At 36.3% G+C, this 12,254-nt stretch overlaps 1 protein-coding gene across 2 annotated transcripts in view; it reads left to right on the forward strand.

Moving 5' to 3' along the window:
* Nucleotides 1–12,254, forward strand: part of RABGAP1L (RAB GTPase activating protein 1 like) — an 808,808-nt gene that overhangs the window by 229,835 nt on the left and 566,719 nt on the right. The gene's annotated exons all lie outside the window — the stretch shown is intronic.

The raw sequence follows: 12,254 nt of genomic DNA on the forward strand, positions 1-12,254 counted from the left end.
CTAAATACTGGATTTTTAAATAATAGTAAAATTTTATTTTTTAATTTAAAAGAACCTCTCTTCATAAATGAGATTTTTACAATCAAGACTTTGTTCCTCAGACTATATGAACTTTTAGAACTTTTTATCTGCTATAATTTCTTTTTACTTTTCTTTCCTCTTTGCTTCCTTTCCTTCCATAAATATTTTCTGAGTGCCTAGTATAATGATCACTGCTGAATCCAGTTTTTTTTTTTAAACTTTAACCTCTTTTTTTTTTTTTTAAAAGATTGATAGCCTCTACATTGGAATATGCAGGATGATCCATTGGTGTGTGGAAAAAAATGTCCAAAGTTCGATTTGTATATTTTTAAAAATAATTACACCAAAGGATACTAAGCTGTACTAATATTTGGTGTGCCATGGTACTGAGGGTTTATGAGGTCCTTGGATCCAGTGGCCACTGGTCCCACATGGTTCAGGAGTGACCTTAGGGAAGAATGGAACTTGCACACTTTGGAGGAATCCTTGTGGGGCTCACACTTGTATATTAACTTCCAAAATATTAGTTTTCTTGCATTTTGCATGTGTTAGATTAAATGGATTTACAGGTTATCTAGGTGTAACTTAATCCTCATAAAATGTGTGATCGGCTTAAAAAGATTGCTATCACAGGATGCTGCATGTCAAATTTTTTTTTAATTTAATATGTTCCTTCAGTGAAGAATTAATATTATGATAATGAATGACAAAGCAACTACTTTTGGAAACAAACTCAGGTTACAGAGATGGACATTTTGAAACATATGGCAATTTAAACACCTCTGTGATTTTTTTCTTTGAAAAAACATGCATCACTATAAAAACTTTTACATCTTCACACTTAACCTGGAATCAGAAATTTTAAATATGTTTAAAACTTATACAAGTAGTTGCAGAGAATTTGGAACTGATAGTTAAAAGCATATAAACACAACACCTTCTGATTTATTCATATAACTATCTAGAAGCTGGTGTGGTGGCATATGCCTGGAGTCTCAGCTGTTGAGAGGCTGAAGTGGGAGGACCGCCTGAAGCCAGGAACTTGCACCTGTGACTAGCCACTACACTCTGGCTCGGGCAACATAGCAAGACCCTGTCTCTTAAAAAAAAAAAAAAAAAAAAAAAAAAAGAAAGCCTAGAGAAAGCAGATATTTCCTAGTCAAATTTCAACAAAATGATTGGTGAGTGGGACTGAAAAAATGATGTATGTCTACTTGGGTGTGTGGATCTTTGCAAGTCTTTTTTGGATATGATAACAGAACCATGAATCAAAAAACTGATGTGGAAACAAGTTTTCATGGTTGTTTTGTAAACTGCTATAACAAACATATTAAAAATAGTGACCCATATTTTATGATTATTTTTATATAAAATGTTTAGAATAGGCAAACCTATAGAGACAGAAAGTAGACTAATAGTTGCCAGGGGTTGGAGGAAAAGGGAATTGGCAGTCACTGCTAACAGATATATGGGGTTTGTTTTTAGATGATGGAAATATTCTGGAATTAGACGGTGGTGACAGTTGCTCAAGATTATGAATATACTAAAAACCACTGAATTGTACACTTCTAAATGGTGAATTTTATGTTATGTTTAACAATAGAAAAATTTCACACACAAAATAATGATCCATATTCAATATTGAATAGTATTTTATAGCATTTTAATTGTCTTTTTTACATCGTCTCTAAATTTCTGTGCTTTTAATATCTATATTAGTATAGTAGCACTTGTACATGATAAATATATGTATGTTAGATATTTATGCCTAGAAGTTTTTATCGATGGAGTATCTGATTGAAATTTTCAGAGATCATAACTCTGGGCATCAGATTACTTTTTCAAGTAAATAATAAACTAAATTATATACTTTTATTGGCTGCCATGGGGTGAGAGGTAACTGCCATTCCCCTTTTTTTCACTAAGAGGCTTTCATAATTCATACCTTTAAAATTTCAAGGGAAAATGTAAAGAATACCATCCCATGATATTATTTATGATTTCTTGATAAACAGTGTATGTTCATATAGTGAGAAAATTTTTATCATTTATACCAAACACCATGGTAGTTTTAATTATACAACTTGCAAAAAAAACTTTAAGATCAAGAGATAGGGCTCGGCTCAGTGGCTCATGCCTGTAATTCCAACAGTTTGAAAGGTCGAGGTGGGAGGATGGCTTGAGCCCATGATTTCAAGACCAGCCTGGGCTACATAGTGAGACCCTGTCTCTACAAAAAAAAAAAAAAAAAATGCTGGGCGTGGTTGCACAAACCTGTAGTCCCAGCTGTTTGAGAGGCTGAGATGGGAGGATTGCTTGAGCCCAGGAGATTGAGGCTGCAGTGAGCTGTGATTGTACCATCAGACTTCAGTTCAGCTGGGGTGACAGAGTAAGACCTAGTCTCAAACCACAAAAAACAGAATGGCAAAAATCATTTTCATTGAATAAAATATATGGAAGATACTTGGAGGCTGATAAAATACATGTTTTAGATTTCTTCCCTCTGGAGTTCTAGCTGTGATTTATTTTCTGCCAGTGAAGATTGCAGGGAGGCAAAAGCCGTATTTTCTCTGGCAGTGTGGTTGGCAGATACCCTGGCTTCACCAATTGTGAGGTTTTTGCATCTGCCTCTGAGCATTTCATTCTCAATCACTTGCCTTCACTCTGGGGTTCCTGTTTCTTGTGGTTTCCTTTCCTGAGTGGCCACAGCAACCTCCTGATTCTCTGGACAATAGCTGTGGTGACACACCTAAAGAGCTGGAAGGGCCAAAGACTGCTACAGCAGGATCTTCAGGCTTTTGCCCTTCAGCTCTTTCAGGAATGAAGAACCTTCATTCCTGCATTACATCATTTTTGAAGTAGTTTACCTGATTAAATCCTGTCTGATAGACTTGGCATATATTTGTCTCCTTGTTTTCACAAGATGGCTTTTCTACATCCAGCATTACATTTAGAAAAGAAGAAAAGAAAAACAAAGTCAATTCAAGGTGGCCAGATTTGAGGCTAAGAGCCCAGTCCTCCAGACTGCCAACTTTGTTCAAGACTTCTGACATCAGCCACAATTTGTGGGTTCTTAGTGCCACCCTAACTTCAGACCAACTAGCTTCAAACTTGTAGATCCTCACAGACTTCCTCAGGTTTGATAATTTGCAAGAATAACCTACAGAACTCAGTAAAGTGCTATACTTACAACTGTAGTTTAGTGGGGTTTTTTTCTTTTTTTTCTTTTTTTTGCAAAAATATACAAATCTGAACCAGCCAAAGGAAGAGATGTATAGGGCAGACTGTGGGACTAGGAGAATTCCAAATGTGAAGCTTCCATTATTCTCAAGGATATGTTACCCTCCTGGCATCATCCTCAAGGGCTCAGTACCTGCCTAGCATCAATATGTAGCAATATGCATTTGGAGTATTGCCAATCAGGAAGCTCACCTAGTTTTGGTGTCCAGAGTTTTTATTGGAGTTTTATTACATAGGCATGATTGATTGGATCATCACCTACCTGGTAGAACTCAATCTCTAGGCTTCCCTTCTTTCCTCCCCAGAGGAAAAGAAGGTAGGGACACAGCCAAACCATAACATATTGGGGCTGTTGCATGGCTCAAAGCCCCAATGCTCTAATCCCATGGTTGGTCTCTGTGGCTTGGGTAGCCTACATCATAAGTCTTCTTCTTAGTGTAAACTATCTGGGGGCTTACCATGAATCATCTGATTAACATAAACTATCAGATGTGGTTAGAGGGGCCTACCACAAATAACAATCCTGTTATTCAGGAAATTTCAAGGGTTTAAAGGTTACCGTCCACGAGCTGGAAAAAAGGCTAGACCTCTCTTTGGCATTTCTGAACCAAGTCTATCACCCTTTTAAAGAATTTTTCTTAAGCACCAAACAACAGTTCCATCTGTATATTCTTGACCAGAATTCTGTTACATGGCTACTATCTTCATGGAAAACTAGAAATGTTTTTTTTAAAAAAAATAGACACATTGATTCACCCCGCACCCCTCCAAATCTAGGCTTTTGTAAAGAGGAAAGAGAAAATAGGTATTGAGTAGAGAACTACCTTTCTGTTCCCCAACTGCCTCTTAATAGTGGCACTAGTTGAGATCTATTATGGAATAAATTACTCTAAAAATATATGTAAATTTGGTTTATTTTAGATATTTACACTATATATAGTGTAAATATTTACTAATTGCCACTTGAGATTGACTATCAACGTATAATTCAGGTAGTATAATAAATATTTTCACATTCAGTTTATAAATCTATGACAGCTTAAAGTTTTTAATGTTATTTCTATTGTTAATACAGTTATCCAAAACATTTTCATACATAGAAATATGTGACTCTAATCATGTGTTTATTCAAATCATAAACAGGGTCAAATCATAAGACTTCTTTGACATAAAGTACGGTGGTATATTTAATTTTATTGTCTTCCTTGCATTTATAGTAAGATGAATAATGTCATTTTTTCTAAAAATGATTTTTTCCTTTTACTGTCCTTGGGGTAGCAATGAGATAACAAGTGCCTGTAGCCAAGAGTGTATGTAGGTACTTTGGTGGTGAATACATCTGAGCTTACTAGTCACTAAGTGCAAAGGGCATGAACACCCAGAGGATTTTCTGTAAGAAGTGCCTGCATATTTGACACTTGTTGGTCATGGTTCAGCAGCTGTTTGTCCTTCTTTTGGTCCAGTTAATTTTTCCTGTCTTATTAAGGGAATGGCAAGATTTCAAGGTTAGTTAATGAAATGGTTCAGCTTGAACAAACAGTTGCTTTATAAAAACCCTACCAGAGGCCTCAGATTACACAGGGAAGAAGGAATATAAAGTATTTTGTATTTGTCTGTTCTCACACTGCTATAAGGACCTAGCTGAGACTGGGCAATTTATAAAGGAAAGAGGTTTAATTGACTCACAGTTTCACAGGGCTGGGAGGCCTCAGCAAACTTACAGTCATGGCAGAAAGGGAAGCTAACACATCCTTTTCATGGTGGCAGGAAAGAGAAGAATGAGCAGGGGAAATGCCAGATGCTTATAAAACCATCAGATCTTGTGAGAACTCACTCACTATCAGGAGAACACCATGGGGTAAACCACCCCTGTGATTCAATTATCTCCACCTGGTCCCTCCTACGACACGTGAGGATTATGGGAAGTACAATTCAAATGAGATCTGGGTAGGGAAACAGCCAAACCATATCATATTTACAGAAAACGTTTGGCTTCCATGAAAAAGTAGTCTACCATTTAATTCTATAGTAGAAGTGCGCATTCTGAAGCATTCTTTCAGGAGTGGCAAACATACAACCAGCAGGCTAGGTAGAGCCTACAAATATGCTTTGTATAGCTATCAATACATCAAAGAATGGTATACACTTATGGATGAAATTTGTACTTTCTTTTTGCTATGGGCGTATTACTCTATTACTTGCTATCTATCTTTTATACATTTTAATACCTGTTTGGGCCTCAAATATATTCAATTTTGTGACTCTATTATTATACTATGTCAGCAGCCATTGCTTGCTTCAGAGGAGGGGGCTATCACAGTGTACTTGCAATTGATTAATGTCTACTTCCCCAGCAGACTTTAAAATCCAGAGGAGCAAAGACCACAACTGCATTACTCTTTATGAGATATCCTATGCCTGGCATAGGGCCTGCCTGACACATTCTAGATGATAAATAAAATTTTTGTCCCTCCTAAGGGGAGCATAAGGTCATAGTTGACTTATTTGTATAGTTATTTATTCTTTTGTTCTTTTCCATGAACTATAGCCTTATGTTGTGTTAGGTCCTGGATAAAGCTTTTAAATATGAAGCAAAGTCTTTTTTGCAGGAAACCTATTCATCTCGTTGGGGAGAGCTATAAGCAGTGGGTCAATTTAAGCGGTGGTTCCTGGTGAACTAACCTCTTCTGTTTTTGCCAGGAAGGAGGTGGCAGCCCTTAAGAATTAGTACCCTAGAGAATTTTGCAGTGGTAGTGGGTCATGTAGATTGAGTCACCTTGAATCATGGTAGGTCAATGATTGGCCTACCATGGTAGGGTAGACAATAATACTGAGCATAGAATAGGGCCGGGATTACAGTGTGGAATAATTACACTTTATATGGTCTTGTTGGTTTTATAATCTACAGAAAATAAAGTTCTTCATATCATTTTGACTGGTAGGAAATGACTGTAGGGACCAAAGTTTAAAAAAGGGTGAAAAATCTCTGGATGAGATTCAAGTGAAAATGAAGCAGATTAGGAGCTGTAGACCAACTGATAACCTCAATCTGGAACCAAGGACCAAGCAGGACCAGTCAGAAGAGCTGTTATATGTAAATCCATGGAGAATTATGTTGAGTCACTCTCCACTTCAGAAGGAACTTTCAGGCACACCTTGCCTTGGTAACAGTGGTAGCTTCGCTTTAGGAGGAGATTTTGGTGCTTACTATGCAGGAAGACCCTGGGTTTGAATCTCAAATTCTGCTACTTACTGGTTTGTGACCTTGGGCAAGCTCCTTAACTATCTTCAGTCTCAATTCCTTCTTTTGTAAAATAGGCATAATCATATGTATCTTACAGGATTGTTGTGAGAATTTATTAAGATAATTTATATAAAGCACTCAGTTGCATGCCTAATCCATAAGCACTCACCAGTGATAGGGAATGAGGAAAATTATAAAGCAATATATGCCTAAAGGAAGTTTGAAGTAAGCTTTCAGAAATAACGTCATCAGAAAGTGCTATAGGAAATATGGAGATTACTGTGGGCTCTTGAGATCTGTGCAGGTTTCAGGACATTCATCTGAGAAACGGGGAGAGAGAAAACAGGAAGTGTGTAGCGCCCTGTTATCTACTTGTACCACTAATTCATTCATTATTTATCAAACAGTATCTCTTTTGTATCAGGCTATGCTAAGCACTAGACATGTAAAGAAGAATAACACCTATACCCTATCCTTGAGGAGTTTACAGCCCAATGGGGGAAGATAGTCAAAAAGGCAAAGAAGCAGCGATAATATGTTTAAGCACTGTGACACAGGTATGAGCAAAGTGACAAGTGAGGACAGAGACTGGATATAGCCATTTCTGCCTAAGAGCACAGAATGGGAGTATGTGTTTAGGCTGAGGCAGTGCCATGCATAAAGACACAGAGTTGTGCAAGGTCCCGCCATGGTCAGAGAGTGAGAAGTTCGGTATGACCCATGGGGGTATTCTAGACTCGACCGTCTAAAGTGAGCAAAGACGGTATCTGGGTTTTGCTCACTGCTCTAACTTTAGTACTCAACGCTAGGACTGCCCTTCAGTAGATGCTAGATAAACTCTTCCTGAAAGATTTAATGGCGTATGTGGGAGACATTATGTCTAGTGCTTTCATATATCCTTTCCATATAAGCCTCACAACTTCTGTGATGTGATTCCCATTTTTACCATGAAGAAAGCTGTCACATAGTTACTAAATAGTAGAATCCGTAAAGTCGAAAACCCAAAACTAGAATGAAAGGGACAGCCCATCCCTACTTTTCGTCTTGTAAAGATCCTTTAGAAGGAAAAACTCTTTATATTTTTCTGACCATCAATTATTAAGAGTAATAAAGAAGGCCAGGCGCAGTGGCTTACGCCTGTAATCCCAGCACTTTGGGAGGCTGAGACGGGCGGATCATGGGGTCAGGAGATGAAGACCATTCTGGCTAACACGGTGAAACTCCGTCTCTACTAAAATTACAAAAAATTAGCCAGGTAGTGGCGGGCGCCTGTAGTCCTCGCTACTCGGGAGGCTGAGGCAGGAGAATGGCGTAAACCCTGGAGGCGGAGCTTACAGTGAGCCGAGATTGCGCCAATGCAGGGAGACTACGTTTCAAAAAAAAAAAAAAGTCATAAAGAAAAGATTGAAGAAATAAAAATGCTATCGCATTTCTATATACTGTTCATTGTATGGAAATGAAAATTTATAATTTAGAAACTATTCTGTTTCTATTAGGAAACACGTATAAACCGTACAAGTCAGTGAGTAAGAAAGAGTTCTAAAGCACCTAACTTCAAGTCATCTCTTTTAAAATGAGTCTTGAGCCTTCAACCATTGTCTCTTGTTATATGAGTCCTGCCACTGAGGCATAGGGTACTACTGATGCAGATGAATCACTGGAAGACTTTTACCACATATTTCTGAAATCCTATGTCCTTTATTGTTTGTCACTGAGATGTTTTTATTATTCCTATTAAGCTGCATTTTTGATAACCTTTGAGGTGATCTGAAAGGACAATAGAACATGACCTTGTTCCTGTGTAGAAACAAGCAAACAGAATGTAGAGCTTCTGAAATGAGTATTTCTTAATTGCTGGCTTGAGGACCCACTAAGCAATGATCACATTTTCACACATTCGTAGTCATTTGAAATGGTGATTGTGTATGTTTTAGGGCAACTCAAATTTTATGTAGCATAACAGAACTGTGTGTGTACTTTCAGTAATTATATGACATACATGGTATAGTTTACCTATCACATCTGCTGGTTTATATAACACAGCAAATATTACATTGTAGTTGTGTGCTCTCTTTTAAAAATGATCTTTATGTAACATTTGTACCACATACTTTGTTAAAATCAAAATAAGCTTTTAATTGATAAGCTTTTAGAAATAACGCCATGAGCTGTTTCTCTCTACCACTTGAATTCGTTTTTCTCCCAAATGAATCTTCTCTTTCAAAAGTGTGTTTATATATGAGTGTGTGTGTGTGTGTGTACCATTTCTTTTTTTTCTTTCTTTTTTTTTTAAGAGACAGGATCTCACCATGTTGCTCAAGCTGGAGTGCTGGCTCTTCACAGGTGTGATCATAGCGCACTGCAGCTTATTCTTTTAAAAATATTTAAGTGCTAGAGGTTGATAGACCTGGATTTAAGATTCACCTCTCCCATGTATTAATTTGTGATCTTAGAACATTATCCCAACTTTTAAGCCTCAGTTTCATCATTTTAAAGCAGGCTTAATAGTAGTATCTACCGGGATTTTTGTGTAAATTACATAAAATGATCAAGTACTTGGCGTATAGTAAGTACTTGGCGTATAGTAAGTACTCATGATAAGTTTCTGCTGTCTTTATCAATATGATATTACATCATGAACAACAGTAATAGTAATGTTAATACTAATAGTGGATATTGGTGTCAGGGTATGTTTCTAATTTAATACTTGTGTTAGATAACTTCCAGTTACACGGTTTTTATAAGAGCACATGATGTGTATAACAGCTGGTTAAACTGAAATAGGAAGTGTCAGGTTTGTATTTTTCTGGTTTGGGGTTTTTTTTCTGGTTGGTGAATATCATGGAGTATTTGCATTCTAAAATTTGACTTTGTATTGGCTATATGAATTATTTTAGTGATTATGCAAATTCACCTATATAGTAAAGTCAAATGATACTCTCTAAAAATCACTCCTAAATACTGTGTGATGTAATCAAGACTGGAAGGCAGGTATTAATCTCATTCACTTATTCATTCACTTATTCACTAACTCTTGATTGATCAAATTTTATGGGCTAGGCTCTCTATTGTTTCTAGGATTATGTAGATAAAAAGACTTCACACCCTTGAGGAGTCCAGCTAGGAAAACCAGGCTTATGCACTGATAGATAATTTTTTTATGATACAAGTTATAATAACTGTCTTAATCAAATATGTAGAATGCAGAAGAGATAGTGACAGCTCTGCTTGAGTGAGCCAGGGAAGACTTCACAGAGGAGAGAATATCTGAGGTGGGACTTGAAGAATATTTCTGAGCAGGATAGAAGAGGGCATGTAGTATAGGGAGTGGCTTATGTAGTTTTTCAGCTTCCATTTAATGAGTTAGCTTGGATAGGTTATCCAGGAAGCCTTTGAGAGTTAAATCAATGTGTTCCTTCCTTCGCCTACTCTCATCCTAGTTGGCTGGCATCATCTATTTATGCATCAATGCATGTCTCCTTGTTAAATAGAAACTTAATATAAGTTTATTCTTGTTAGAACAAATACATATCATGATTAGCCTTGGGAAATATGTCATGTCAAAATGATATCACAAAAGAATAGTTAATTGGTGATCTAAGGTTGATGTAATAAGATTTTAACCTATTAAAGCATCTATTCAGTTAATGTTTAAGTACCTATTGTGTGCCAGGTACTGTGCTAGGATGATAATACATATTAATTTTTAAAATTAATTAACTGAAAAAATATTGATTGACTAAAGTAGAACAAAATAAACTTGCAAAGAAGCAGCACTGTTTTATAAACTCCAGAGAGCAAAAAGGGCAATAGTTGCAAATATTAATTTGGTAGTTGCTGTCAAAATTCTTTTGAAATAAAAAAAAACTGCAAGAGTGGCTCATTTTAAGATTCTGAATATTCTCTGCTTTGTTGATCATTATATGGACAGATAAATTTTCCCTGCCCTTTATTCACATCTGATTACTGGTACTGCTCAGAGTAAAGCCTGTCTTCTTTCTGTTCTCCAGTGTATTATTGTAGCAGATGGCTTTTAATAAAACATTTAGCTAAAGAAGAATTTTTACTCTGGGTTGGTGGAATGTATTATAATGATAATATTGCAAATTCTCAAGAGGGGGTGTTTAATTTGATATTTTCTTTTGATTGAATAACCTTTAGTGAATATTTAATTGAAAAGTCAAATTATGGTATCTGTTACATCATTTTTTATTTGATAAGTTTCAAAACTAAATTAAACCCTGTAGGTCATGTAGCCAAGTAAATATTTGCTTTTTCTTTACATGGTTTACTTTTTAAAAATTAAGGCAGTTTATTAGTCAGATAACAATACTAGATTTCATTGAGAGACATTGCTTAATTATATGGCTGCTGTGTTCTCTGTCATCACCTTGTCTAGGTGTAGGCATTGAGCTTTTTGATAGAATGAGGTTATTCCAGCTGTGTCTGTACCATTGGTATTTATAAAAACCACAGGCTGTTGTATAAAAACCACATTATTGATATAAATATAAAATTTACAAAGATCTCATCAGAAATTTATAGTTACTAAAAATTTACTAACCAAAACAATGAGACAGGCAAGGAGAATAAAGAGTACTCATTGTGTTGTAATGTGAATGCCTTGAATATGTAGGTACTGGAAGGTCTTTATTAAAATAAACTAAGAATTGGCTGGGTGCAGTGGCACATACCTATAATTCCAGCACTTTGGGAGGCTGAGGTGGGCTGATTGCTTGAGCCTAGGAGTTTGAGACCAGCCTGGGCCACATGGTAAAACCCTGTCTGTACAAAAAATATAAAAATTAGCTGGGCGTGGCAGCACATGCTTGTAATCCCAGCTCCTTGGCAGGCTGGAGCGGGAGGATCACTTGAGCCTGGGAGACAGAGGTTGCAGTGAGCCAAGATCATGCCACTGCACTCTAGCCTGGGTGACAGAGTGAGACCCTATGTCAAAAAAAAAAAAAAAAAAGAAAAAAAGAAAAGAAAAAGAAACTAAGAATTAATGAAAGAGATTCTTTAAGAAAATATACAATTTATTTTCTCTTTTCTTGCATAATTATACCTTTGCTTGTGGTTTTTTTTTTACAGAATGATTTAAATCAAATTTTCTTGATCCTCATCCTTTGAGATCTTTCATTTACTGTCTGTCTATAGTGATGTCTACATGTATAAAAACTATAATTATATGTGAATTTGAGAACAGTTTTTTTCTCAACTCTCCAACACTGTGTAAAAATTTTAAAATATACTCTTAAGTATTTTCATGTACTTAAATGATATATTCTATGTTTTTGTTATCCTTCAAATATGTTTAATAGTTTTCAGGTAAATTAAGGAAGGTATAACTTTTTAATATTACCTTCATTTTCGTATTATGGAATTAGAGTAGGATTATACTGTTTTGAAGAAAGAAGTTAGAGGTTATTGTTGAGCGTAGATCATTTTATGGCTTACATGGTTTACTTTTTATTATTATTATTATTATACTTTAAGTTCTAGGGTACATGTGCATAACGTGCAGGTTTGTTACATATGTATACTTGTGCCATGTTGGTGTGCTGCACCCATCAACTTGTCAGCACCCATCAACTCGTCACGTACATCAGGTATAACTCCCAATGCAATCCTTCCCCCCTCCGCCCTCCCCATGATAGGCACTGGTGTGTGATGTTCCCCTTCCTGAGTCCAAGTGATCTCATTGTTCAGTTCCCACCTATGAGTGAGAACATGCGGTGTTTGGTTTTCT

This window comes from Rhinopithecus bieti, unplaced genomic scaffold, assembly GCF_001698545.2.
Source record: "Rhinopithecus bieti isolate Rb0 unplaced genomic scaffold, ASM169854v2 scaffold_1853, whole genome shotgun sequence".
Lineage (NCBI taxonomy): Eukaryota > Metazoa > Chordata > Mammalia > Primates > Cercopithecidae > Rhinopithecus > Rhinopithecus bieti.